This window comes from Ambystoma mexicanum, chromosome 1p, assembly GCF_040938575.1.
Source record: "Ambystoma mexicanum isolate Mex_15411 chromosome 1p, UKY_AmexF1_1, whole genome shotgun sequence".
NCBI classification, from domain to species: domain Eukaryota; kingdom Metazoa; phylum Chordata; class Amphibia; order Caudata; family Ambystomatidae; genus Ambystoma; species Ambystoma mexicanum.
Window position 1 is genome coordinate 6,066,791 of NC_090921.1, and position 27,956 is coordinate 6,094,746.

At 49.8% G+C, this 27,956-nt stretch overlaps 4 non-coding genes across 4 annotated transcripts; all 4 read left to right on the forward strand.

Annotated features, from left to right (window-relative positions):
* The first annotated feature begins 5,499 nt into the window (after positions 1-5,499).
* TRNAC-GCA (transfer RNA cysteine (anticodon GCA)) lies at positions 5,500-5,571 on the forward strand. Its single transcript has one exon. It is a non-coding gene; the product is annotated as a tRNA-Cys (tRNA).
* Positions 5,572-12,391: 6,820 nt separating this feature from the next.
* Positions 12,392-12,463, forward strand: TRNAC-GCA (transfer RNA cysteine (anticodon GCA)). The gene has a single exon. It is a non-coding gene; the product is annotated as a tRNA-Cys (tRNA).
* A 6,793-nt stretch (positions 12,464-19,256) lies between these two features.
* On the forward strand, positions 19,257-19,328 carry TRNAC-GCA (transfer RNA cysteine (anticodon GCA)). The gene has a single exon. It is a non-coding gene; the product is annotated as a tRNA-Cys (tRNA).
* A 6,829-nt stretch (positions 19,329-26,157) lies between these two features.
* On the forward strand, positions 26,158-26,229 carry TRNAC-GCA (transfer RNA cysteine (anticodon GCA)). Its single transcript has one exon. It is a non-coding gene; the product is annotated as a tRNA-Cys (tRNA).
* The last annotated feature ends 1,727 nt before the right edge of the window (positions 26,230-27,956 follow it).

Below are 27,956 nucleotides of genomic sequence, written 5' to 3' on the forward strand. Positions count from 1 at the left end.
TGCAGTTAGACGCCCGCAGATCCGAGCAGAAGGCAGAAGCGACATTTGCTAGTCACTCTTCCCTGGCACCTCCATCTACCAGTCCCGAACCCATGCAAATAGGCGGGATCCGCAGTCCAATAACACCGACTGAAAGGGAACGTCGGAGGACAGATAACACCTGCTTTTATTGCGGACTCAACGGGCACTATGTGAAAGAATGCCCTCGACGTCCCAGAAACAAGACTCCGTTTTTTCAGAAGGCTCGCCCATGAGAGAGGGGGCACCAGCGAGCCCTTCATTGACCCCCACTGAACCCGCCTTTGGTCCAATCAGACCCATAGTAGTGCAGGCCTTATTAAAACCAACCAGGGAGATCACACACACTGTCTATCCTGTGATCGATTCAGGGGCCACTGGCTGCTTCATGGACATCGCTTTAGCCCATAGTCTTAACTTAATCAAAAAGGAGCATCCTGAGCCCGTACAAGCAGTCAATGGCACGTCCCTGACTTCTGGCCCGATCAGACATCAAACGGCCCCTCTTGAGGTGGTAATACAAGGCACACATAAAGAGACCCTGTCATTCGATCTCATCACTACACCGCAGTTCGGTATCGTTGTAGGTATCCCCTGGTTGAGGCAACATAACCCTTTGATCAATTGGGGAACAGGACATGTATCGTTTGAGTCAGAGTTATGTCAACATTTTTGCCTGATAGAACCAGACTCCCTTGTTTCTCCTGCCACAATTCTTGGCGCCATGGCCTCCTCCCGACTCACTGATGACACAGCAGAGGCTACCACATTACATACCGTAGGGGCCATCTCGGTTAGCATCCCTGTTGAATACCAAGATTTCCACATGGTTTTCGATAAGGCATCCACGGAGGTTTGCCCCCGCATAGGGCCTACAATTGTCCTATTGATCTCATTCCAGATGCCCCCATACCAAAGGGGAGGATCTACTCGTTGTCACCTTCCGAGGAACAAGCCCTGAAGGATTACATACAGCAGGCTCTGCGTCTAGGTCATATCTGTCCCTCCTGTTCCCCAGCTGCTAGCCCCATTTTCTTTGTGCCAAAGAAGGAAGGTGATCTACGCCCGTGCGTGGACTATAGACGGTTGAATGCCATCACCATCAAAAACAGGTATCCTATTCCACTCATTTCTACGCTGTTAGATAAGTTAACGGCCGCCTCTATCTTTACCAAGTTTGGACTTGAGAGGGGCGTACAATCTGATCCGCATGCGGCGTGGGGACGAGTGGAAAACGGCCTTTTGTTCTCGACAGGGGTTGTTTGAGTACACCGTGATGCCCTTTGGGCTCTGTAACGCTCCTGCCACATTCCAACGCTTCATCAATGATGTATTATCTGACATTCTTGATGTATTCGTGGTGGTCTATTTAGATGATATCTTGATCTTCTCATCCTCTCTGGATGACCATATCGGGCATGTAAGAGAAGTCCTCTCTCGCCTCAAAAGAAACGCCTTGTTCGCCAAACCCGAAAAGTGTTTGTTTCATTCTCAAGAAGTAGAGTTCCTGGGTTTTCACATTACACCCGGTGGGTTGACCATGAATCAGACAAAAGTGCGTGCAATCACGGAGTGGCCTACCCCCGTCAAACTCAAACAACTCCAATCGTTTCTCGGCTTTGCCAACTTTTACAGGCGATTCATCGCCGGCTTTTCTGCCATCGTTTCTCCCCTGACCGCCCTCACCAGCCCTCATGTCCCCTTCATCTGGACACCTGACCACCAAGGGGCCTTAGAGGCACTCAAGTCCAGGTTTGTTTCTGCCCCTGTGCTACAACACCCTTACCCGGAGATTCCGTTTGTTGTAGAGGCAGATGCCTCCTCTTTCGCGTTAGGTGCCATACTTTCTCAACCTTGTTCTGCTACTGGGCTTTTGCATCCTATAGCTTATCATTCACGGAAATTCTCGACAGCCGAGTCCCATTATACCGTAACAGAAAAGGAACTGTTAGCCATTAAGGATGCACTTCAAACCTGGCGTCACCATCTAATGGGGGCAAAGCATCAAACGGTGGTGTACACAGATCATAAAAACCTGCAGGATCTTGCCTCTCTGAAATGTGTGAACAGTAGGCAGGTGCGTTGGCATTTATTCTTCGCCGCATTCGATTTTGTGGTAAAGCATAGGCCAGCATTCGCTCATGGTAAAGCGGATGCACTTTCACGTTCTCCTGGGGGAGTATTGCTTTCCACATTTCCGGACACATTATTGGGAAAGGGCCATGTCATCTGCCTATGTACACCGACCCCAACCATGCTTACCACGATTAAAGATTGGACCTGCCAACACCGGCACATACTCACTGAATGGGACATTACACTTCAGGAGGGACTGCCATTCATTCAAGGGAAATTATTCCTCCCCACTAGCGATGTATGCAATCAGGCACTTGCCTGGTCTCATGATGCTGCCATCAACGGACATCCAGGGCAACAACGTACCTTGTAGTTATTACGACGTTGGTGTTGGTGGCCGTCAATGGGAAGGGATGTAGCGAACTATGTAAACACCTGTGCGATCTGTGCCCAATGTAAATCACGCAGGGGACGTCCTTTGGGTTTGCTCCAACCTCTACCCATTCCCCCCAAACCATGGCACACGGTCTCTATGGACCTTATCACAGACTTACCCCGCAGACAGGGGTATGATACCATCTGGGTCATCGTTGATTCTTATACTAAAATGGCCCGTTTCATTCCCTGCACTGGCGTGCCATCAGCCCCGACCTTGGCCCGTTTGTTTTTTAGGTCTGTCTTTTGTCTTTTCGGCCTCCCACAAGTCATCATATCAGACCGTGGAGCACAATTCACGTCTTGTTTTTGGCGTTCTCTGACCAAGCTCCTGGGTATTGATGCCCGCTTCTCCTCGGCCTATCACCCGGAAAGTAATGGACAGACGGAAAGGGTGAATCAGGCTCTAGAACAGTTTTTGCGCTGCCTGACCCTTCAGTATTAAGACTCCTGGTTCGATCTGCTCCATCTCGCTGAATTTGCCTACAATAATGCATGGCACTCGGCCACCGGCTTTTCTCCTTTCTATTCCATGTATGGCCAACACCCACGCACCCTTCTACTTCCGGACTTTCCTTCTGCCACCCCTGCTGCTACTGCTTGTGCCCGCGATCTAACTGAGGTTCATGCCCAAACCATGATCCATCTCCGTGAGGCACAGACAGCTATGAAGAAGAAGGCAGACAGGAAACGAGCAGTAGCACCTGTGTATCATGTAGGGGACCGTGTTTGGTTGTCAACTCGCCATGTACACATCCCTGGCTGTCGCAAACTTCTGCCCCGCTTTGTCGGCCCCTACAGAATTGCTAAAGTCCTGAACCCTGTAGCCTTGCGCCTTGCTATTCCATCTGCTTGGCGTATACACCCGGTTTTTCATACTTCCCTCCTTAAACCATACCTTGCCCCTACCCGGGTCCATACTCCACCTGCTCCTGTTTCAGTCTCCACACCCGATGTCTTTGAGGTCAGTGCCATTTTGGGTTCCCGTCTGCACAGAGGTCGGCTCCAATACCTCGTGGACTGGTTGGGCTACGGTCCGGAGGAGCGCTCTTGGGTTCCATCTCGGGGCGTCCAGGCCCCGCTTCTTGTTGCGCGCTTCCATAAGGACCATCCCTCCTGCCCACAAGGTCGTGGGCCTTTGAGGGGGGACTCTGTTACATCTTCCACGTCCTCTACCTTACGAACTCCTATGTTTCCCACAGACTCACGTTTCGACACACCCACATTACGTAGCCCCCGATGCTTACCTCTGGGTGCGCAGACAAGGCGGCACCATTGCACTCGTCATGTCAGGGGGGTCCATGGCAGGCTTGGTGTCTATCGCCCTTCTCTCCGTTGGCAATGTAATTGGAGGTTCCCATTTGGCCGCAATCACCGTTGCTCGTGTGGACCTGATCGTCACGTGAGGAGACCAAACGCAATCGGTATCACGTGACGACCCCCACGCCTCAACGTTTCCTTGTTGAGCATCACGTGATTTTCTCCAATGGTTTAAATGCATTCAGAAACACCGAAACCTTGCTTCACAGCTGGTCTTTCTCTTGGACATTGCTACGCTTCGAATTTACCAGGAACTTTTGGTCACTCGACAGCGGTCTGCCTAAAGGATTGCTTTCTCTGAACCCTGAACTTGCCTTGATTAGCTCTGGAACTCTTGGTTTACTCGACCACGGCCTGATTAACGGATTTTCTCCACGAACCACGATTTTTGGAACCTGGGCCTATGACCTCTCACTAGGCGTTCGCCTGATCAAGCACTTCAAACTCCAGTGCTTACTATCATCATACCAGAGGTTGTGGAAACCTATCCGAACCCGAGCTCAGGTCCAATCACTCTCCTTCCTTTCCGGGTGGTCCTACAGTACACATACAGTACACATAGGTAAGAACGTTTAGTTTCTATTCCTAGATACTCTGTAAAATTGCATTTCGCCTTGTACTAATCCCTCCTTGCCTTACAGCGCTCAAAGGGTCCTTCCGGCAGTTCCTGACTCCAGACTCGACGAACTACCACACCTGTGGCCTCAAGGATTGCACAGGTAGTGTTCATATAATCGCCTGTGTGGTACTTGGGGGCGGAGGTATTCATATCTGCACGACCGGCAACTTTGTAACAAAGGGCTACCAACCTTAACCCTTTGTGCTGTGCATGGCCAGGAAGCTCATCATGTTCCAGGTGGTACGAAGAAAAACTGAGGCCTCCTGCATAAGGGCCGGTTATACCTCCAGAGAAGGGGCAGAGCCAACAAAGAAGAGCTTAGAAAGGGCTCTGGGCAGAGGGAGATCCTCTCAAAGGTAAGTACTGAGACAAGGAAGCGGGACGTGGAGGTAATGGCACTATACCGCCAACCAACATAACACATTTGCCTTCTGTTGCGCCTTTATGGGACAGGGGCCCCTGGGGGGAAGTGACATCACAGAGGGACAAACCAAACCAGTGGGTAGGGAGAGAAGGGACTGGGAAAGGAAGCGGGACATGGTGGAAGGAAAAGAAAGTAATACAGCTGCTGTTCCCCACCTTATATTGAGTGCCCCATAGCGCGTGTCTCCTTACGCTCACATTTCCTAATAGACCTATATAGCACCTCTTGCCTCTTTCCCCTTCTCTACCCTTTACTATCGACAACCCAATGTAAATAATTTGGCTAAAATGTTGTAACGACACATTCTGAGCTCTAACTTTGTTTATCTCATTTGTCAATGTATACTGTTTACCATTCTGTAACTTTGTAAGCTTTGCATTTCCTTGCTGCGCCCTGCTACCTTCGGGTCAGGTGCGCTCTACAAATTGAATAAACAAACAAACAAAGCCCCCTCTCCCTGGTCAGTAGAGTGCAAAACCATCAGGAGGGAAAGCATCTCTCTGGTCACTCTGATACTCGTCCTACTGCCCTTTCTTGCACAATCTCCTGTGCTGACTTCATGCACAAACAATGGTAAAGAAGAAGCAGAGGCGCACCTTTGTCATCTGGGGATATAGCTCAGTGGTAGAGCATTTGACTGCAGATCAAGAGGTCCCCGGTTCAAATCCGGGTGTCCCCTTCTTTTTATCATTTATTATTCTAAAACTTACTTTCTCAGTTCATTAAGAATTGCCTTTCTTTTCTGTGCAAAGCTGACATCGGTGAACAGTCGCTGCTCTGAAATGTGGAACTTTAAAATACTTTCTTAAATTTTCTAAATTGAAATATCTCTACGGTTGAAAACTCGAAAGAAGAACACATCACATCCATGTTTTTGTTTTTAGCTCTGAAGTCAGTATTTACACGGAGCTCTTAACACATAACATCGCTGCAAAGGTCACTTAACCTGCTGTGCTACCTATGCAGATTTCTTCTTTAGGACTCATCACTCAAATTATAAAGAATCCAGTCTCAGATGTGGTTCTCTGATCGTGAGCACTGCACTACCAGCAGTGCCATTCATATGCATGCCTTAAAAGAGTAGCGTCAGTGCCCACAGTCTCGTTTAAGCTATACATTTGGAAACTGAAAGCACAGGTGTTCCTACTTTCCCAACTCACTGGTAGGACGCGGCGGTAGGGGGGAGGCGACACTTGTAGCACATATAATCGCCTGTGTGGTACTAGGGGACGGAGATATTCATATCTGCACGACCGGCAACTTTGTAACAGACTGTGAAGCCTTCCCGGTTCGTTCAGACTATGAATCCCTCCGCCGGGGACCCTGTGACCGCGTTAATGCAGGCCCTAGAGGCCTTTAGGACCGACATGGCCACTGCCACGACTGCCATTCACCACCGCCTTGATGCCCTCCAGAGTACACGTTTTCCCTTGCCCAGTGATGATGACGAACCCGGTCCTGCCTCTCCAGCCCAGCCTGCCCCGACTTCAGCCCCCATTCCCACTCCAGTGTTGCTCCCGTTGACTCCCCCTCTTGCTGCTCCAGAACGCTTCCAGGGTGAACCCCGGAAATATCGCACCTTCATAAATCAGTGTAAATTACATTTCTTACGCAAACCTCAAGCTTTTCCCGACTCTGTCACTAAGGCCGCTTTCCTTCTGTCTCATTTGTCCGGGGTAGCTGCCACTTGGGCAAATCCATTGTTGGAAAACGATCACCCTGCCTTATACGATTTCGATCTGCTGGTCGCAGAAATGGCAAAGGTATTCAATACCCGTTACAAGGCCCAGGCACGGGACCTGGAATTACTTGATCTCACACAGGGTAGGCAAACATTGATAGAATATATCACCCGTTTTAACCAATTGGCCGCAGAAACTTCCTGGCCAGAGGAAAAAAAGGCGATCGTTTTCTACCGGGGCTTGTCCAATGCCATGAAAGATGCTCTGTCGGTGGTTCCTGCTCTGACTTCTGTTTTTTCGGATCTAGTTGATCTCACACTGCAGTTAGACGCCCGCAGATCCGAGCAGAAGGCAGAAGCGACATTTGCTAGTCACTCTTCCCCGGCACCTCCATCTACCAGTCCCGAACCCATGCAAATAGGCGGGATCCGCAGTCCAATAACACCGACTGAAAGGGAACGTCGGAGGACAGATAACACCTGCTTTTATTGCGGACTCAACGGGCACTATGTGAAAGAATGCCCTCGACGTCCCAGAAACAAGACTCCGTTTTTTCAGAAGGCTCGCCCATGAGAGAGGGGGCACCAGCGAGCCCTTCATTGACCCCCACTGAACCCGCCTTTGGTCCAATCAGACCCATAGTAGTGCAGGCCTTATTAAAACCAACCAGGGAGATCACACACACTGTCTATCCTGTGATCGATTCAGGGGCCACTGGCTGCTTCATGGACATCGCTTTAGCCCATAGTCTTAACTTAATCAAAAAGGAGCATCCTGAGCCCGTACAAGCAGTCAATGGCACGTCCCTGACTTCTGGCCCGATCAGACATCAAACGGCCCCTCTTGAGGTGGTAATACAAGGCACACATAAAGAGACCCTGTCATTCGATCTCATCACTACACCGCAGTTCGGTATCGTTTTAGGTATCCCCTGGTTGAGGCAACATAACCCTTTGATCAATTGGGGAACAGGACATGTATCGTTTGAGTCAGAGTTATGTCAACATTTTTGCCTGATAGAACCAGACTCCCTTGTTTCTCCTGCCACAATTCTTGGCGCCATGGCCTCCTCCCGACTCACTGATGACACAGCAGAGGCTACCACATTACATACCGTAGGGGCCATCTCGGTTAGCATCCCTGTTGAATACCAAGATTTCCACATGGTTTTCGATAAGGCATCCACGGAGGTTTGCCCCCGCATAGGGCCTACAATTGTCCTATTGATCTCATTCCAGATGCCCCCATACCAAAGGGGAGGATCTACTCGTTGTCACCTTCCGAGGAACAAGCCCTGAAGGATTACATACAGCAGGCTCTGCGTCTAGGTCATATCTGTCCCTCCTGTTCCCCAGCTGCTAGCCCCATTTTCTTTGTGCCAAAGAAGGAAGGTGATCTACGCCCGTGCGTGGACTATAGACGGTTGAATGCCATCACCATCAAAAACAGGTATCCTATTCCACTCATTTCTACGCTGTTAGATAAGTTAACGGCCGCCTCTATCTTTACCAAGTTTGGACTTGAGAGGGGCGTACAATCTGATCCGCATGCGGCGTGGGGACGAGTGGAAAACGGCCTTTTGTTCTCGACAGGGGTTGTTTGAGTACACCGTGATGCCCTTTGGGCTCTGTAACGCTCCTGCCACATTCCAACGCTTCATCAATGATGTATTATCTGACATTCTTGATGTATTCGTGGTGGTCTATTTAGATGATATCTTGATCTTCTCATCCTCTCTGGATGACCATATCGGGCATGTAAGAGAAGTCCTCTCTCGCCTCAAAAGAAACGCCTTGTTCGCCAAACCCGAAAAGTGTTTGTTTCATTCTCAAGAAGTAGAGTTCCTGGGTTTTCACATTACACCCGGTGGGTTGACCATGAATCAGACAAAAGTGCGTGCAATCACGGAGTGGCCTACCCCCGTCAAACTCAAACAACTCCAATCGTTTCTCGGCTTTGCCAACTTTTACAGGCGATTCATCGCCGGCTTTTCTGCCATCGTTTCTCCCCTGACCGCCCTCACCAGCCCTCATGTCCCCTTCATCTGGACACCTGACCACCAAGGGGCCTTAGAGGCACTCAAGTCCAGGTTTGTTTCTGCCCCTGTGCTACAACACCCTTACCCGGAGATTCCGTTTGTTGTAGAGGCGGATGCCTCCTCTTTCGCGTTAGGTGCCATACTTTCTCAACCTTGTTCTGCTACTGGGCTTTTGCATCCTATAGCTTATCATTCACGGAAATTCTCGACAGCCGAGTCCCATTATACCGTAACAGAAAAGGAACTGTTAGCCATTAAGGATGCACTTCAAACCTGGCGTCACCATCTAATGGGGGCAAAGCATCAAACGGTGGTGTACACAGATCATAAAAACCTGCAGGATCTTGCCTCTCTGAAATGTGTGAACAGTAGGCAGGTGCGTTGGCATTTATTCTTCGCCGCATTCGATTTTGTGGTAAAGCATAGGCCAGCATTCGCTCATGGTAAAGCGGATGCACTTTCACGTTCTCCTGGGGGAGTATTGCTTTCCACATTTCCGGACACATTATTGGGAAAGGGCCATGTCATCTGCCTATGTACACGACCCCAACCATGCTTACCACGATTAAAGATTGGACCTGCCAACACCGGCACATACTCACTGAATGGGACATTACACTTCAGGAGGGACTGCCATTCATTCAAGGGAAATTATTCCTCCCCACTAGCGATGTATGCAATCAGGCACTTGCCTGGTCTCATGATGCTGCCATCAACGGACATCCAGGGCAACAACGTACCTTGGAGTTATTACGACGTTGGTGTTGGTGGCCGTCAATGGGAAGGGATGTAGCGAACTATATAAACACCTGTGCGATCTGTGCCCAATGTAAATCACGCAGGGGACGTCCTTTGGGTTTGCTCCAACCTCTACCCATTCCCCCCAAACCATGGCACACGGTCTCTATGGACCTTATCACAGACTTACCCCGCAGACAGGGGTATGATACCATCTGGGTCATCGTTGATTCTTATACTAAAATGGCCCGTTTCATTCCCTGCACTGGCGTGCCATCAGCCCCGACCTTGGCCCGTTTGTTTTTTAGGTCTGTCTTTTGTCTTTTCGGCCTCCCACAAGTCATCATATCAGACCGTGGAGCACAATTCACGTCCTGTTTTTGGCGTTCTCTGACCAAGCTCCTGGGTATTGATGCCCGCTTCTCCTCGGCCTATCACCCGGAAAGTAATGGACAGACGGAAAGGGTGAATCAGGCTCTAGAACAGTTTTTGCGCTGCCTGACCCTTCAGTATCAAGACTCCTGGTTCGATCTGCTCCATCTCGCTGAATTTGCCTACAATAATGCATGGCACTCGGCCACCGGCTTTTCTCCTTTCTATTCCATGTATGGCCAACACCCACGCACCCTTCTACTTCTGGACTTTCCTTCTGCCACCCCTGCTGCTACTGCTTGTGCCCGCGATCTAACTGAGGTTCATGCCCAAACCATGATCCATCTCCGTGAGGCACAGACAGCTATGAAGAAGAAGGCAGACAGGAAACGAGCAGTAGCACCTGTGTATCATGTAGGGGACCGTGTTTGGTTGTCAACTCACCATGTACACATCCCTGGCTGTCGCAAACTTCTGCCCCGCTTTGTCGGCCCCTACAGAATTGCTAAAGTCCTGAACCCTGTAGCCTTGCGCCTTGCTATTCCATCTGCTTGGCGTATACACCCGGTTTTTCATACTTTCCTCCTTAAACCATACCTTGCCCCTACCCGGGTCCATACTCCACCTGCTCCTGTTTCAGTCTCCACACCCGATGTCTTTGAGGTCAGTGCCATTTTGGGTTCCCGTCTGCACAGAGGTCGGCTCCAATACCTCGTGGACTGGTTGGGCTACGGTCCGGAGGAGTGCTCTTGGGTTCCATCTCGGGGCGTCCAGGCCCCGCTTCTTGTTGCGCGCTTCCATAAGGACCATCCCTCCTGCCCACAAGGTCGTGGGCCTTTGAGGGGGGACTCTGTTACATCTTCCACGTCCTCTACCTTACGAACTCCTATGTTTCCCACAGACTCACGTTTCGACACACCCACATTACGTAGCTCCCGATGCTTACCTCTGGGTGCGCAGACAAGGCGGCACCATTGCACTCGTCATGTCAGGGGGGTCCATGGCAGGCTTGGTGTCTATCGCCCTTCTCTCCGTTGGCAATGTAATTGGAGGTTCCCATTTGGCCGCAATCACCGTTGCTCGTGTGGACCTGATCGTCACGTGAGGAGACCAAACGCAATCGGTATCACGTGACGACCCCCACACCTCAACGTTTCCTTGTTGAGCATCACGTGATTTTCTCCAATGGTTTAAATGCATTCAGAAACACCGAAACCTTGCTTCACAGCTGGTCTTTCTCTTGGACATTGCTACGCTTCGAATTTACCAGGAACTTTTGGTCACTCGACAGCGGTCTGCCTAAAGGATTGCTTTCTCTGAACCCTGAACTTGCCTTGATTAGCTCTGGAACTCTTGGTTTACTCGACCACGGCCTGATTAACGGATTTTCTCCACGAACCACGATTTTTGGAACCTGGGCCTATGACCTCTCACTAGGCGTTCGCCTGATCAAGCACTTCAAACTCCAGTGCTTACTATCATCATACCAGAGGTTGTGGAAACCTATCCGAACCCGAGCTCAGGTCCAATCACTCTCCTTCCTTTCCGGGTGGTCCTACAGTACACATACAGTACACATAGGTAAGAACGTTTAGTTTCTATTCCTAGATACTCTGTAAAATTGCATTTCGCCTTGTACTAATCCCTCCTTGCCTTACAGCGCTCAAAGGGTCCTTCCGGCAGTTCCTGACTCCAGACTCGACGAACTACCACACCTGTGGCCTCAAGGATTGCACAGGTAGTGTTCATATAATCGCCTGTGTGGTACTTGGGGGCGGAGGTATTCATATCTGCACGACCGGCAACTTTGTAACAAAGGGCTACCAACCTTAACCCTTTGTGCTGTGCATGGCCAGGAAGCTCATCATGTTCCAGGTGGTACGAAGAAAAACTGAGGCCTCCTGCATAAGGGCCGGTTATACCTCCAGAGAAGGGGCAGAGCCAACAAAGAAGAGCTTAGAAAGGGCTCTGGGCAGAGGGAGATCCTCTCAAAGGTAAGTACTGAGACAAGGAAGCGGGACGTGGAGGTAATGGCACTATACCGCCAACCAACATAACACATTTGCCTTCTGTTGCACCTTTATGGGACAGGGGCCCCTGGGGGGAAGTGACATCACAGAGGGACAAACCAAACCAGTGGGTAGGGAGAGATGGGACTGGGAAAGGAAGCGGGACATGGTGGAAGGAAAAGAAAGTAATACAGCTGCTGTTCCCCACCTTATATTGAGTGCCCCATAGCGCGTGTCTCCTTACGCTCACATTTCCTAATAGACCTATATAGCACCTCTTGCCTCTTTCCCCTTCTCTACCCTTTACTATCGACAACCCAATGTAAATAATTTGGCTAAAATGTTGTAACGACACATTCTGAGCTCTAACTTTGTTTATCTCATTTGTCAATGTATACTGTTTACCATTCTGTAACTTTGTAAGCTTTGCATTTCCTTGCTGCGCCCTGCTACCTTCGGGTCAGGTGCGCTCTACAAATTGAATAAACAAACAAACAAAGCCCCCTCTCCCTGGTCAGTAGAGTGCAAAACCATCAGGAGGGAAAGCATCTCTCTGGTCACTCTCATACTCGTGCTACTGCCCTTTCTTGCACAATCTCCTGTGCTGACTTCATGCACAAACAATGGTAAAGAAGAAGCAGAGGCGCATCTTTGTCATCTGGGGATATAGCTCAGTGGTAGAGCATTTGACTGCAGATCAAGAGGTCCCCGGTTCAAATCCGGGTGTCCCCTTCTTTTTATCATTTATTATTCTAAAACTTACTTTCTCAGTTCATTAAGAATTGCCTTTCTTTTCTGTGCAAAGCTGACATCCGTGAACAGTCGCTGCTCTGAAATGTGGAACTTTAAAATACTTTCTTAAATTTTCTAAATTGAAATATCTCTACGGTTGAAAACTCGAAAGAAGAACACATCACATCCATGTTTTTGTTTTTAGCTCTGAAGTCAGTATTTACACGGAGCTCTTAACACATAACATCGCTGCAAAGGTCACTTAACCTGCTGTGCTACCTATGCAGATTTCTTCTTTAGGACTCATCACTCAAATTATAAAGAATCCAGTCTCAGATGTGGTTCTCTGATCGTGAGCACTGCACTACCAGCAGTGCCATTCATATGCATGCCTTAAAAGAGTAGCGTCAGTGCCCACAGTCTCGTTTAAGCTATACATTTGGAAACTGAAAGCACAGGTGTTCCTACTTTCCCAACTCACTGGTAGGACGCGGCGGTAGGGGGGAGGCGACACTTGTAGCACATATAATCGCCTGTGTGGTACTAGGGGACGGAGATATTCATATCTGCACGACCGGCAACTTTGTAACAGACTGTGAAGCCTTCCCGGTTCGTTCAGACTATGAATCCCTCCGCCGGGGACCCTGTGACCGCGTTAATGCAGGCCCTAGAGGCCCTTAGGACCGACATGGCCACTGCCACGACTGCCATTCACCACCGCCTTGATGCCCTCCAGAGTACACGTTTTCCCTTGCCCGGTGATGATGACGAACCCGGTCCTGCCTCTCCAGCCCAGCCTGCCCCGACTTCAGCCCCCGTTCCCACTCCAATGTTGCTCCCGTTGACTCCCCCTCTTGCTGCTCCAGAACGCTTCCAGGGTGAACCCCGGAAATATCGCACCTTCATAAATCAGTGTAAATTACATTTCTTATGCAAACCTCAAGCTTTTCCCGACTCTGTCACTAAGGCCACTTTCCTTCTGTCTCATTTGTCCGGGGTAGCTGCCACTTGGGCAAATCCATTGTTGGAAAACGATCACCCTGCCTTATACGATTTCGATCTGCTGGTCGCAGAAATGGCAAAGGTATTCAATACCCGTTACAAGGCCCAGGCACGGGACCTGGAATTACTTGATCTCACACAGGGTAGGCAAACATTGATAGAATATATCACCCGTTTTAACCAATTGGCCGCAGAAACTTCCTGGCCAGAGGAAAAAAAGGCGATCGTTTTCTACCGGGGCTTGTCCAATGCCATGAAAGATGCTCTGTCGGTGGTTCCTGCTCTGACTTCTGTTTTTTCGGATCTAGTTGATCTCACACTGCAGTTAGACGCCCGCAGATCCGAGCAGAAGCTAGAAGCGACATTTGCTATTCACTCTTCCCCGGCACCTCCATCTACCAGTCCCGAACCCATGCAAATAGGCGGGATCCGCAGTCCAATAACACCGACTGAAAGGGAACGTCGGAGGACAGATAACACCTGCTTTTATTGCGGACTCAACGGGCACTATGTGAAAGAATGCCCTCGACGTCCCAGAAACAAGACTCCGTTTTTTCAGAAGGCTTGCCCATGAGAGAGGGGGCACCAGCGAGCCCTTCATTGACCCCCACTGAACCCGCCTTTGGTCCAATCAGACCCATAGTAGTGCAGGCCTTATTAAAACCAACCAGGGAGATCACACACACTGTCTATCCTGTGATCGATTCAGGGGCCACTGGCTGCTTCATGGACATCGCTTTAGCCCATAGTCTTAACTTAATCAAAAAGGAGCATCCTGAGCCCGTACAAGCAGTCAATGGCACGTCCCTGACTTCTGGCCCGATCAGACATCAAACGGCCCCTCTTGAGGTGGTAATACAAGGCACACATAAAGAGACCCTGTCATTCGATCTCATCACTACACCGCAGTTCGGTATCGTTGTAGGTATCCCCTGGTTGAGGCAACATAACCCTTTGATCAATTGGGGAACAGGACACGTATCGTTTGAGTCAGAGTTATGTCAACATTTTTGCCGGATAGAACCAGACTCCCTTGTTTCTCCTGCCACAATTCTTGGCGCCATGGCCTCCTCCCGACTCACTGATGACACAGCAGAGGCTACCACATTACATACCGTAGGGGCCATCTCGGTTAGCATCCCTGTTGAATCCCAAGATTTCCACATGGTTTTCGATAAGGCATCCACGGAGGGTTTGCCCCCGCATAGGGCCTACAATTGTCCTATTGATCTCATTCCAGATGCCCCCATACCAAAGGGGAGGATCTACTCGTTGTCACCTTCCGAGGAACAAGCCCTGAAGGATTACATACAGCAGGCTCTGCGTCTAGGTCATATCTGTCCCTCCTGTTCCCCAGCTGCTAGCCCCATTTTCTTTGTGCCAAAGAAGGAAGGTGATCTACGCCCGTGCGTGGTCTATAGACGGTTGAATGCCATCACCATCAAAAACAGGTATCCTATTCCACTCATTTCTACGCTGTTAGATAAGTTAACGGCCGCCTTTATCTTTACCAAGTTTGGACTTGAGAGGGGCGTACAATCTGATCCGCATGCGGCGTGGGGACGAGTGGAAAACAGCCTTTTGTTCTCGACAGGGGTTGTTTGAGTACACCGTGATGCCCTTTGGGCTCTGTAACGCTCCTGCCACATTCCAACGCTTCATCAATGATGTATTATCTGACATTCTTGATGTATTCGTGGTGGTCTATTTAGATGATATCTTGATCTTCTCATCCTCTCTGGATGACCATATCGGGCATGTAAGAGAAGTCCTCTCTCGCCTCAAAAGAAACGCCTTGTTCGCCAAACCCGAAAAGTGTTTGTTTCATTCTCAAGAAGTAGAGTTCCTGGGTTTTCACATTACACCCGGTGGGTTGACCATGAATCAGACAAAAGTGCGTGCAATCACGGAGTGGCCTACCCCCGTCAAACTCAAACAACTCCAATCGTTTCTCGGCTTTGCCAACTTTTACAGGCGATTCATCGCCGGCTTTTCTGCCATCGTTTCTCCCCTGACCGCCCTCACCAGCCCTCATGTCCCCTTCATCTGGACACCTGACCACCAAGGGGCCTTAGAGGCACTCAAGTCCAGGTTTGTTTCTGCCCCTGTGCTACAACACCCTTACCCGGAGATTCCGTTTGTTGTAGAGGCGGATGCCTCCTCTTTCGCGTTAGGTGCCATACTTTCTCAACCTTGTTCTGCTACTGGGCTTTTGCATCCTATAGCTTATCATTCACGGAAATTCTCGACAGCCGAGTCCCATTATACCGTAACAGAAAAGGAACTGTTAGCCATTAAGGATGCACTTCAAACCTGGCGTCACCATCTAATGGGGGCAAAGCATCAAACGGTGGTGTACACAGATCATAAAAACCTGCAGGATCTTGCCTCTCTGAAATGTGTGAACAGTAGGCAGGTGCGTTGGCATTTATTCTTCGCCGCATTCGATTTTGTGGTAAAGCATAGGCCAGCATTCGCTCATGGTAAAGCGGATGCACTTTCACGTTCTCCTGGGGGAGTATTGCTTTCCACATTTCCGGACACATTATTGGGAAAGGGCCATGTCATCTGCCTATGTACACGACCCCAACCATGCTTACCACGATTAAAGATTGGACCTGCCAACACCGGCACATACTCACTGAATGGGACATTACACTTCAGGAGGGACTGCCATTCATTCAAGGGAAATTATTCCTCCCCACTAGCGATGTATGCAATCAGGCACTTGCCTGGTCTCATGATGCTGCCATCAACGGACATCCAGGGCAACAACGTACCTTGGAGTTATTACGACGTTGGTGTTGGTGGCCGTCAATGGGAAGGGATGTAGCGAACTATATAAACACCTGTGCGATCTGTGCCCAATGTAAATCACGCAGGGGACGTCCTTTGGGTTTGCTCCAACCTCTACCCATTCCCCCCAAACCATGGCACACGGTCTCTATGGACCTTATCACAGACTTACCCCGCAGACAGGGGTATGATACCATCTGGGTCATCGTTGATTCTTATACTAAAATGGCCCGTTTCATTCCCTGCACTGGCGTGCCATCAGCCCCGACCTTGGCCCGTTTGTTTTTTAGGTCTGTCTTTTGTCTTTTCGGCCTCCCACAAGTCATCATATCAGACCGTGGAGCACAATTCACGTCCTGTTTTTGGCGTTCTCTGACCAAGCTCCTGGGTATTGATGCCCGCTTCTCCTCGGCCTATCACCCGGAAAGTAATGGACAGACGGAAAGGGTGAATCAGGCTCTAGAACAGTTTTTGCGCTGCCTGACCCTTCAGTATCAAGACTCCTGGTTCGATCTGCTCCATCTCGCTGAATTTGCCTACAATAATGCATGGCACTCGGCCACCGGCTTTTCTCCTTTCTATTCCATGTATGGCCAACACCCACGCACCCTTCTACTTCTGGACTTTCCTTCTGCCACCCCTGCTGCTACTGCTTGTGCCCGCGATCTAACTGAGGTTCATGCCCAAACCATGATCCATCTCCGTGAGGCACAGACAGCTATGAAGAAGAAGGCAGACAGGAAACGAGCAGTAGCACCTGTGTATCATGTAGGGGACCGTGTTTGGTTGTCAACTCGCCATGTACACATCCCTGGCTGTCGCAAACTTCTGCCCCGCTTTGTCGGCCCCTACAGAATTGCTAAAGTCCTGAACCCTGTAGCCTTGCGCCTTGCTATTCCATCTGCTTGGCGTATACACCCGGTTTTTCATACTTTCCTCCTTAAACCATACCTTGCCCCTACCCGGGTCCATACTCCACCTGCTCCTGTTTCAGTCTCCACACCCGATGTCTTTGAGGTCAGTGCCATTTTGGGTTCCCGTCTGCACAGAGGTCGGCTCCAATACCTCGTGGACTGGTTGGGCTACGGTCCGGAGGAGCGCTCTTGGGTTCCATCTCGGGGCGTCCAGGCCCCGCTTCTTGTTGCGCGCTTCCATAAGGACCATCCCTCCTGCCCACAAGGTCGTGGGCCTTTGAGGGGGGACTCTGTTACATCTTCCACGTCCTCTACCTTACGAACTCCTATGTTTCCCACAGACTCACGTTTCGACACACCCACATTACGTAGCCCCCGATGCTTACCTCTGGGTGCGCAGACAAGGCGGCACCATTGCACTCGTCATGTCAGGGGGGTCCATGGCAGGCTTGGTGTCTATCGCCCTTCTCTCCGTTGGCAATGTAATTGGAGGTTCCCATTTGGCCGCAATCACCGTTGCTCGTGTGGACCTGATCGTCACGTGAGGAGACCAAACGCAATCGGTATCACGTGACGACCCCCACGCCTCAACGTTTCCTTGTTGAGCATCACGTGATTTTCTCCAATGGTTTAAATGCATTCAGAAACACCGAAACCTTGCTTCACAGCTGGTCTTTCTCTTGGACATTGCTACGCTTCGAATTTACCAGGAACTTTTGGTCACTCGACAGCGGTCTGCCTAAAGGATTGCTTTCTCTGAACCCTGAACTTGCCTTGATTAGCTCTGGAACTCTTGGTTTACTCGACCACGGCCTGATTAACGGATTTTCTCCACGAACCACGATTTTTGGAACCTGGGCCTATGACCTCTCACTAGGCGTTCGCCTGATCAAGCACTTCAAACTCCAGTGCTTACTATCATCATACCAGAGGTTGTGGAAACCTATCCGAACCCGAGCTCAGGTCCAATCACTCTCCTTCCTTTCCGGGTGGTCCTACAGTACACATACAGTACACATAGGTAAGAACGTTTAGTTTCTATTCCTAGATACTCTGTAAAATTGCATTTCGCCTTGTACTAATCCCTCCTTGCCTTACAGCGCTCAAAGGGTCCTTCCGGCAGTTCCTGACTCCAGACTCGACGAACTACCACACCTGTGGCCTCAAGGATTGCACAGGTAGTGTTCATATAATCGCCTGTGTGGTACTTGGGGGCGGAGGTATTCATATCTGCACGACCGGCAACTTTGTAACAAAGGGCTACCAACCTTAACCCTTTGTGCTGTGCATGGCCAGGAAGCTCATCATGTTCCAGGTGGTACGAAGAAAAACTGAGGCCTCCTGCATAAGGGCCGGTTATACCTCCAGAGAAGGGGCAGAGCCAACAAAGAAGAGCTTAGAAAGGGCTCTGGGCAGAGGGAGATCCTCTCAAAGGTAAGTACTGAGACAAGGAAGCGGGACGTGGAGGTAATGGCACTATACCGCCAACCAACATAACACATTTGCCTTCTGTTGCACCTTTATGGGACAGGGGCCCCTGGGGGGAAGTGACATCACAGAGGGACAAACCAAACCAGTGGGTAGGGAGAGAAGGGACTGGGAAAGGAAGCGGGACATGGTGGAAGGAAAAGAAAGTAATACAGCTGCTGTTCCCCACCTTATATTGAGTGCCCCATAGCGCGTGTCTCCTTACGCTCACATTTCCTAATAGACCTATATAGCACCTCTTGCCACTTTCCCCTTCTCTACCCTTTACTATCGACAACCCAATGTAAATAATTTGGCTAAAATGTTGTAACGACACATTCTGAGCTCTAACTTTGTGTATCTCATTTGTCAATGTATACTGTTTACCATTCTGTAACTTTGTAAGCTTTGCAGTCAGGTGTGCTCTACAAATTGAATAAACAAACAAACAAAGCCCCCTCTCCCTGGTCAGTAGAGTGCAAAACCATCAGGAGGGAAAGCATCTCTCTGGTCACTCTCATACTCGTGCTGCTGCCCTTTCTTGCACAATCTCCTGTGCTGACTTCATGCACAAACAATGGTTAAGAAGAAGCAGAGGCGTATCTCTGTCATCTGGGGATATAGCTCGGTGGTAGAGCATTTGACTGCAGATCAAGAGGTCCCCGGTTCAAATCCGGGTGTCCCCTTCTTTTTATCATTTATTATTCTAAAACTTACTTTCTCAGTTCATTAAGAATTGCCTTTCTTTTCTGTGCAAAGCTGACATCCGTGAACAGTCGCTGCTCTGAAATGTGGAACTTTAAAATACTTTCTTAAATTTTCTAAATTGAAATATCTCTACGGTTGAAAACTCGAAAGAAGAACACATCACATCCATGTTTTTGTTTTTAGCTCTGAAGTCAGTATTTACACCGAGCTCTTAACACATAACATCGCTGCAAAGGTCACTTAACCTGCTGTGCTACCTATGCAGATTTCTTCTTTAGGACTCATCACTCAAATTACAAAGAATCCAGTCTCAGATGTGGTTCTCTGATCGTGAGCACTGCACTACCAGCAGTGCCATTCATATGCATGCCTTAAAAGAGTAGCGTCAGTGCCCACAGTCTCGTTTAAGCTATACATTTGGAAACTGAAAGCACAGGTGTTCCTACTTTCCCAACTCACTGGTAGGACGCGGCGGTAGGGGGGAGGCGACACTTGTAGCACATATAATCGCCTGTGTGGTACTAGGGGACGGAGATATTCATATCTGCACGACCGGCAACTTTGTGACAGACTGTGAAGCCTTCCCGGTTCGTTCAGACTATGAATCCCTCCGCCGGGGACCCTGTGACCGCGTTAATGCAGGCCCTAGAGGCCCTTAGGACCGACATGGCCACTGCCACGACTGCCATTCACCACCGCCTTGATGCCCTCCAGAGTACACGTTTTCCCTTGCCCGGTGATGATGACGAACCCGGTCCTGCCTCTCCAGCCCAGCCTGCCCCGACTTCAGCCCCCGTTCCCACTCCAGTGTTGCTCCCGTTGACTCCCCCTCTTGCTGCTCCAGAACGCTTCCAGGGTGAACCCCGGAAATATCGCACCTTCATAAATCAGTGTAAATTACATTTCTTATGCAAACCTCAGGCTTTTCCCGACTCTGTCACTAAGGCCGCTTTCCTTCTGTCTCATTTGTCCGGGGTAGCTGCCACTTGGGCAAATCCATTGTTGGAAAACGATCACCCTGCCTTATACGATTTCGATCTGCTGGTCGCAGAAATGGCAAAGGTATTCAATACCCGTTACAAGGCCCAGGCACGGGACCTGGAATTACTTGATCTCACACAGGGTAGGCAAACATTGATAGAATATATCACCCGTTTTAACCAATTGGCCGCAGAAACTTCCTGGCCAGAGGAAAAAAAGGCGATCGTTTTCTACCGGGGCTTGTCCAATGCCATGAAAGATGCTCTGTCGGTGGTTCCTGCTCTGACTTGTGTTTTTTCGGATCTAGTTGATCTCACACTGCAGTTAGACGCCCGCAGATCCGAGCAGAAGGCAGAAGCGACATTTGCTAGTCACTCTTCCCCGGCACCTCCATCTACCAGTCCCGAACCAATGCAAATAGGCGGGATCCGCAGTCCAATAACACCGACTGAAAGGGAACGTCGGAGGACAGATAACACCTGCTTTTATTGCGGACTCAACGGGCACTATGTGAAAGAATGCCCTCGACGTCCCAGAAACAAGACTCCGTTTTTTCAGAAGGCTCGCCCATGAGAGAGGGGGCACCAGCGAGCCCTTCATTGACCCCCACTGAACCCGCCTTTGGTCCAATCAGACCCATAGTAGTGCAGGCCTTATTAAAACCAACCAGGGAGATCACACACACTGTCTATCCTGTGATCGATTCAGGGGCCACTGGCTGCTTCATGGACATCGCTTTAGCCCATAGTCTTAACTTAATCAAAAAGGAGCATCCTGAGCCCGTACAAGCAGTCAATGGCACGTCCCTGACTTCTGGCCCGATCAGACATCAAACGGCCCCTCTTGAGGTGGTAATACAAGGCACACATAAAGAGACCCTGTCATTCGATCTCATCACTACACCGCAGTTCGGTATCATTGTAGGTATCCCCTGGTTGAGGCAACATAACCCTTTGATCAATTGGGGAACAGGACATGTATCGTTTGAGTCAGAGTTATGTCAACATTTTTGCCTGATAGAACCAGACTCCCTTGTTTCTCCTGCCACAATTCTTGGCGCCATGGCCTCCTCCCGACTCACTGATGACACAGCAGAGGCTACCACATTACATACCGTAGGGGCCATCTCGGTTAGCATCCCTGTTGAATACCAAGATTTCCACATGGTTTTCGATAAGGCATCCACGGAGGGTTTGCCCCCGCATAGGGCCTACAATTGTCCTATTGATCTCATTCCAGATGCCCCCATACCAAAGGGGAGGATCTACTCGTTGTCACCTTCCGAGGAACAAGCCCTGAAGGATTACATACAGCAGGCTCTGCGTCTAGGTCATATCTGTCCCTCCTGTTCCCCAGCTGCTAGCCCCATTTTCTTTGTGCCAAAGAAGGAAGGTGATCTACGCCCGTGCGTGGACTATAGACGGTTGAATGCCATCACCATCAAAAACAGGTATCCTATTCCACTCATTTCTACGCTGTTAGATAAGTTAACGGCCGCCTCTATCTTTACCAAGTTTGGACTTGAGAGGGGCGTACAATCTGATCCGCATGCGGCGTGGGGACGAGTGGAAAACGGCCTTTTGTTCTCGACAGGGGTTGTTTGAGTACACCGTGATGCCCTTTGGGCTCTGTAACGCTCCTGCCACATTCCAACGCTTCATCAATGATGTATTATCTGACATTCTTGATGTATTCGTGGTGGTCTATTTAGATGATATCTTGATCTTCTCATCCTCTCTGGATGACCATATCGGGCATGTAAGAGAAGTCCTCTCTCGCCTCAAAAGAAACGCCTTGTTCGCCAAACCCGAAAAGTGTTTGTTTCATTCTCAAGAAGTAGAGTTCCTGGGTTTTCACATTACACCCGGTGGGTTGACTATGAATCAGACAAAAGTGCGTGCAATCACGGAGTGGCCTACCCCCGTCAAACTCAAACAACTCCAATCGTTTCTCGGCTTTGCCAACTTTTACAGGCGATTCATCGCCGGCTTTTCTGCCATCGTTTCTCCCCTGACCGCCCTCACCAGCCCTCATGTCCCCTTCATCTGGACACCTGACCACCAAGGGGCCTTAGAGGCACTCAAGTCCAGGTTTGTTTCTGCCCCTGTGCTACAACACCCTTACCCGGAGATTCCGTTTGTTGTAGAGGCGGATGCCTCCTCTTTCGCGTTAGGTGCCATACTTTCTCAACCTTGTTCTGCTACTGGGCTTTTGCATCCTATAGCTTATCATTCACGGAAATTCTCGACAGCCGAGTCCCATTATACCGTAACAGAAAAGGAACTGTTAGCCATTAAGGATGCACTTCAAACCTGGCGTCACCATCTAATGGGGGCAAAGCATCAAACGGTGGTGTACACAGATCATAAAAACCTGCAGGATCTTGCCTCTCTGAAATGTGTGAACAGTAGGCAGGTGCGTTGGCATTTATTCTTGGCCGCATTCGATTTTGTGGTAAAGCATAGGCCAGCATTCGCTCATGGTAAAGCGGATGCACTTTCACGTTCTCCTGGGGGAGTATTGCTTTCCACATTTCCGGACACATTATTGGGAAAGGGCCATGTCATCTGCCTATGTACACCGACCCCAACCATGCTTACCACGATTAAAGATTGGACCTGCCAACACCGGCACATACTCACTGAATGGGACATTACACTTCAGGAGGGACTGCCATTCATTCAAGGGAAATTATTCCTCCCCACTAGCGATGTATGCAATCAGGCACTTGCCTGGTCTCATGATGCTGCCATCAACGGACATCCAGGGCAACAACGTACCTTGGAGTTATTACGACGTTGGTGTTGGTGGCCGTCAATGGGAAGGGATGTAGCGAACTATGTAAACACCTGTGCGATCTGTGCCCAATGTAAATCACGCAGGGGACGTCCTTTGGGTTTGCTCCAACCTCTACCCATTCCCCCCAAACCATGGCACACGGTCTCTATGGACCTTATCACAGACTTACCCCGCAGACAGGGGTATGATACCATCTGGGTCATCGTTGATTCTTATACTAAAATGGCCCGTTTCATTCCCTGCACTGGCGTGCCATCAGCCCCGACCTTGGCCCGTTTGTTTTTTAGGTCTGTCTTTTGTCTTTTCGGCCTCCCACAAGTCATCATATCAGACCGTGGAGCACAATTCACGTCCTGTTTTTGGCGTTCTCTGACCAAGCTCCTGGTTATTGATGCCCGCTTCTCCTCGGCCTATCACCCGGAAAGTAATGGACAGACGGAAAGGGTGAATCAGGCTCTAGAACAGTTTTTGCGCTGCCTGACCCTTCAGTATCAAGACTCCTGGTTCGATCTGCTCCATCTCGCTGAATTTGCCTACAATAATGCATGGCACTCGGCCACCGGCTTTTCTCCTTTCTATTCCATGTATGGCCAACACCCACGCACCCTTCTACTTCCGGACTTTCCTTCTGCCACCCCTGCTGCTACTGCTTGTGCCCGCGATCTAACTGAGGTTCATGCCCAAACCATGATCCATCTCTGTGAGGCACAGACAGCTATGAAGAAGAAGGCAGACAGGAAACGAGCAGTAGCACCTGTGTATCATGTAGGGGACCGTGTTTGGTTGTCAACTCGCCATGTACACATCCCTGGCTGTCGCAAACTTCTGCCCCGCTTTGTCGGCCCCTACAGAATTGCTAAAGTCCTGAACCCTGTAGCCTTGCGCCTTGCTATTCCATCTGCTTGGCGTATACACCCGGTTTTTCATACTTCCCTCCTTAAACCATACCTTGCCCCTACCCGGGTCCATACTCCACCTGCTCCTGTTTCAGTCTCCACACCCGATGTCTTTGAGGTCAGTGCCATTTTGGGTTCCCGTCTGCACAGAGGTCGGCTCCAATACCTCGTGGACTGGTTGGGCTACGGTCCGGAGGAGCGCTCTTGGGTTCCATCTCGGGGCGTCCAGGCCCCGCTTCTTGTTTCTTGTTGCGCGCTTCCATAAGGACCATCCCTCCTGCCCACAAGGTCGTGGGCCTTTGAGGGGGGACTCTGTTACATCTTCCACGTCCTCTACCTTACGAACTCCTATGTTTCCCACAGACTCACGTTTCGACACACCCACATTACGTAGCCCCCGATGCTTACCTCTGGGTGCGCAGACAAGGCGGCACCATTGCACTCGTCATGTCAGGGGGGTCCATGGCAGGCTTGGTGTCTATCGCCCTTCTCTCCGTTGGCAATGTAATTGGAGGTTCCCATTTGGCCGCAATCACCGTTGCTCGTGTGGACCTGATCGTCACATGAGGAGACCAAACGCAATCGGTATCACGTGACGACCCCCACGCCTCAACGTTTCCTTGTTGAGCATCACGTGATTTTCTCCAATGGTTTAAATGCATTCAGAAACACCGAAACCTTGCTTCACAGCTGGTCTTTCTCTTGGACATTGCTACGCTTCGAATTTACCAGGAACTTTTGGTCACTCGACAGCGGTCTGCCTAAAGGATTGCTTTCTCTGAACCCTGAACTTGCCTTGATTAGCTCTGGAACTCTTGGTTTACTCGACCACGGCCTGATTAACGGATTTTCTCCACGAACCACGATTTTTGGAACCTGGGCCTATGACCTCTCACTAGGCGTTCGCCTGATCAAGCACTTCAAACTCCAGTGCTTACCATCATCATACCAGAGGTTGTGGAAACCTATCCGAACCCGAGCTCAGGTCCAATCACTCTCCTTCCTTTCCGGGTGGTCCTACAGTACACACACAGTACACATAGGTAAGAACGTTTAGTTTCTATTCCTAGATACTCTGTAAAATTGCATTTCGCCTTGTACTAATCCCTCCTTGCCTTACAGCGCTCAAAGGGTCCTTCCGGCAGTTCCTGACTCCAGACTCGACGAACTACCACACCTGTGGCCTCAAGGATTGCACAGGCAGTGTTCATATAATCGCCTGTGTGGTACTTGGGGGCGGAGGTATTCATATCTGCACGACCGGCAACTTTGTAACAAAGGGCTACCAACCTTAACCCTTTGTGCTGTGCATGGCCAGGAAGCTCATCATGTTCCAGGTGGTACGAAGAAAAACTGAGGCCTCCTGCATAAGGGCCGGTTATACCTCCAGAGAAGGGGCAGAGCCAACAAAGAAGAGCTTAGAAAGGGCTCTGGGCAGAAGGAGATCCTCTCAAAGGTAAGTACTGAGACAAGGAAGCGGGAAGTGGAGGTAATGGCACTATACCGCCAACCAACATAACACATTTGCCTTCTGTTGCGCCTTTATGGGACAGGGGCCCCTGGGGGGAAGTGACATCACAGAGGGACAAACCAAACCAGTGGGTAGGGGGAGAAGGGACTGGGAAAGGAAGCGGGACATGGTGGAAGGAAAAGAAAGTAATACAGCTGCTGTTCCCCACCTTATATTGAGTGCCCCATAGCGCGTGTCTCCTTACGCTCACATTTCCTAATAGACCTATATAGCACCTCTTGCCTCTTTCCCCTTCTCTACCCTTTACTATCGACAACCCAATGTAAATAATTTGGCTAAAATGTTGTAACGACACATTCTGAGCTCTAACTTTGTGTATCTCATTTGTCAATGTATACTGTTTACCATTATGTAACTTTGTAAGCTTTGCATTTCCTTGCTGCGCCCTGCTACCTTCGGGTCAGGTGCGCTCTACAAATTGAATAAACAAACAACCAAAGCCCCCTCTCCCTGGTCAGTAGAGTGCAAAACCATCAGGAGGGAAAGCATCTCTCTGGTCACTCTCATACTCGTGCTGCTGCCCTTTCTTGCACAATCTCCTGTGCTGACTTCATGCACAAACAATGGTTAAGAAAAAGCAGAGGCCCACCTCTGTCATCTGGGGATATAGCTCAGTGGTAGAGCATTTGACTGCAGATCAAGAAGTCCCCGGTTCAAATCCGGGTGTCCCCTTCTTTTTATCATTTATTATTCTAAAACTTACTTTCTCAGTTCATTAAGAATTGCCTTTCTTTTCTGTGCAAAGCTGACATCCGTGAACAGTCGCTGCTCTGAAATGTGGAACTTTAAAATACTTTCTTAAATTTTCTAAATTGAAATATCTCTACGGTTGAAAACTCGAAAGAAGAACACATCACATCCATGTTTTTGTTTTTAGCTCTGAAGTCAGTATTTACACGGAGCTCTTAACACATAACATCGCTGCAAAGGTCACTTAACCTGCTGTGCTACCTATGCAGATTTCTTCTTTAGGACTCATCACTCAAATTACAAAGAATCCAGTCTCAGATGTGGTTCTCTGATCGTGAGCACTGCACTACCAGCAGTGCCATTCATATGCATGCCTTAAAAGAGTAGCGTCAGTGCCCACAGTCTCGTTTAAGCTATACATTTGGAAACTGAAAGCACAGGTGTTCCTACTTTCCCAACTCACTGGTAGGACGTGGCGGTAGGGGGGAGGCGACACTTGTAGCACATATAATCGCCTGTGTGGTACTAGGGGACGGAGATATTCATATCTGCACGACCGGCAACTTTGTAACAGACTGTGAAGCCTTCCCGGTTCGTTCAGACTATGAATCCCTCCGCCGGGGACCCTGTGACCGCGTTAATGCAGGCCCTAGAGGCCCTTAGGACCGACATGGCCACTGCCACGACTGCCATTCACCACCGCCTTGATGCCCTCCAGAGTACACGTTTTCCCTTGCCCGGTGATGATGACGAACCCGGTCCTGCCTCTCCAGCCCAGCCTGCCCCGACTTCAGCCCCCGTTCCCACTCCAGTGTTGCTCCCATTGACTCCCCCTCTTGCTGCTCCAGAACGCTTCCAGGGTGAACCCCGGAAATATCGCACCTTCATAAATCAGTGTAAATTACATTTCTTATGCAAACCTCAAGCTTTTCCCGACTCTGTCACTAAGGCCGCTTTCCTTCTGTCTCATTTGTCCGGGGTAGCTGCCACTTGGGCAAATCCATTGTTGGAAAACGATCACCCTGCCTTATACGATTTCGATCTGCTGGTCGCAGAAATGGCAAAGGTATTCAATACCCGTTACAAGGCCCAGGCACGGGACCTGGAATTACTTGATCTCACACAGGGTAGGCAAACATTGACAGAATATATCACCCGTTTTAACCAATTGGCCGCAGAAACTTCCTGGCCAGAGGAAAAAAAGGCGATCGTTTTCTACCGGGGCTTGTCCAATGCCATGAAAGATGCTCTGTCGGTGGTTCCTGCTCTGACTTCTGTTTTTTCGGATCTAGTTGATCTCACACTGCAGTTAGACGCCCGCAGATCCGAGCAGAAGGCAGAAGCGACATTTGCTAGTCACTCTTCCCCGGCACCTCCATCTACCAGTCCCGAACCCATGCAAATAGGCGGGATCCGCAGTCCAATAACACCGACTGAAAGGGAACGTCGGAGGACAGATAACACCTGCTTTTATTGCGGACTCAACGGGCACTATGTGAAAGAATGCCCTCGACGTCCCAGAAACAAGACTCCGTTTTTTCAGAAGGCTCGCCCATGAGAGAGGGGGCACCAGCGAGCCCTTCATTGACCCCCACTGAACCCGCCTTTGGTCCAATCAGACCCATAGTAGTGCAGGCCTTATTAAAACCAACCAGGGAGATCACACACACTGTCTATCCTGTGATCGATTCAGGGGCCACTGGCTGCTT